Source organism: Pteropus vampyrus, unplaced genomic scaffold (genome assembly GCF_000151845.1).
Source record: "Pteropus vampyrus isolate Shadow unplaced genomic scaffold, Pvam_2.0 Scaffold2, whole genome shotgun sequence".
Taxonomy (NCBI): domain Eukaryota; kingdom Metazoa; phylum Chordata; class Mammalia; order Chiroptera; family Pteropodidae; genus Pteropus; species Pteropus vampyrus.
Window position 1 is genome coordinate 13,616,857 of NW_011888783.1, and position 2,411 is coordinate 13,619,267.

The window sequence follows — 2,411 nt, forward strand, 5'->3', positions numbered from 1 at the left end:
TGTGACAGATCTATGCTTTCGATTAGTCCCTTGCAGCAATTATGACAATCATAAACCTGAAAGTACAAAACAAAGTGCAATTCAGATTGTGGTTGGGAGTACACATAAGAGAACAAAGCAGGACTACTAGTAAAAACCTGATATAATAGTAGAAACACTATAAAGAGTTATAAGGACAGAGAACCCTGAATGTCCTCCCCCCACTTTTTTTGCAAGATACGAATCTCCATTTGGTAGGACTAACCATGTTGGATTTATAATGATAATACATCTCTGGTCTTGTTGTATCTTATAGCTTATTCACAGAGTATGCTAGCTAGCATATGTTCTGTGTTTACTTCAAACTTACAATATCATCTGTGAATTCTGTTCAGTCCAAATACTATCATGCTCTTGTAAAGTTGTAGTTACAATATTTTAAACACTATTAGATATACTAGTAAAGCCAGGTTAATTTTTTCAGTTTATATCTTAGATTTCTCCAATTTTTATTATTTTAATTATCTACATGTAATTATATTTCTACTATACTTTTTTCAGCAGCTTAATTATGTCTTGGTGAAAAGTCCCTTAAATCAGATAATATCATATGATATTAATAATTATAAACATTCTAATATGCAATGAACCATATGAAAGAATAATTATGAATGTTCTAATTTGCAGTGATTTAGATTTAAAGCAGTTTTATGAGTTATGGAAATAAAATGTATATATTACTTCATTAATATTATTTTAAATTTGGATTTATCTTAAGCACTATTACTATTTATAAGACAATTTAAAAAGCAGACAGTATTGTTATTAAATAACAATAAAGAGCAATAAAAGTGTTTTGGGGGAGGCATAAAGGAAGTTTCAAATACACTTAAGCAAGGACTCAAGCAGCCTCATAAAAATCATTTAGCATTAAGTACCTCAAAATGTGCCAACATGTTCAAAACACTGATTCTATGTATCTGAGAGAGAATTGTCACAAATTTCCAGTCCCCAATTTGAAATAATTTTGAGTTTTTTCTTCTTTTGCCTAAAAATGACCTTGATTTCTCAATTTTGAAATTTTTAGTCTAGACCTTATAATAAGTAATAAAGACAAACTGGTCTCATACTGGTGTCACTGCTACAGTTAGAACTGTATGAGATAGTTAATCTGAGTTAAGTTTCTAAAATGTAGAAAACTGACTCTTCTTCAATGAAGATTGCTATTTACTGAAAGGTAAAACAGTGTTAAAGGGTATAGACTATGACTTTTTTATACTATGTACTTGTTTCTATGTACGTCTTTTTCTTCTTTATTTTATTTTTATTCAAATGAATGTAAACACCAAATTTCTAATTTTAGCCTTATATCGGCTAGAGAGATATTTGATAAACCAAAACTTTTGAAAATATTTAGACCTTCCCAAAGTATCGAACCCTCATGGTGGTAATTTTAGAGCTGGAAGGGATTTTACAGGTCATTTAGTTCAATTCCACATTTTTACAGAAGAACAAATTAAAACACAGACAAAGAAAGTGAGTGACGCAAAGCCACAACTTCCTGTCACTGTATTTTTAAATTCACATATTTCTCAAGAATGCTATTTAGCAAACAGCTCACATTAACAAAAGAGACTGAGTGTTTGTGTCCCCCACCCCTGATTAGTATTTTCAAGCTCTAATTTCCAATATGTTGGTACTGGAGGTGGGGCCTTTGGGAGGTAATTAAGTCACGAGGGTAGGACCTCATGAATGGAATTATTAGTGCCCTTGTAAGAAGAGTCACAAGAGATATGATATCATTCTCTCTGCCATGTGAGGATACAGCAAGAAGGCTGCCATCTGCAGCCCAGGAAGAGGGTCCTCGCCAGACACCAAATCTGTCTGTATCTTAGACTTTCCAGTCTCCAGAACTGTAACAAATAAATCTTTGTTGTTCAGCCTAAACTGACTAAGATAGACAAATAAAATCTAATAAGGTTATTTAATGATTTTTCTCTTGATATATGATAATTTTAACAAATTCACACTGGGTTGACATGTGACCATGGGTGTGTTGCTTACTCTCTTAGGGACCACTTTAATTCCTCTCATGATAATGAAGTTCCATGTATATTCAAACCCATCAAAAAAGAATTGCCAGATCAGTTTACAGAAAGGATTCTACACCTCAGGTGTTTTAATTAGTTCATTGTTTCTATAATAATGTTATGCTCCTCTCTTTATGTTATTTATGAAATTTTATTATAATAAAATTTAGAATATTAGACCTCGAGGAAATATTAGAAATGATCTAGTTCAACTCCCCCATTAACTTATGCCATATTTTATTCTTATAATTATTGATATAATATTCTAGTGAGATAGCAACAAGCAATAAGAAAAATCTGAGACTTCAGTAAAATGAAATACTTTTTGGAGAATAAATGCAA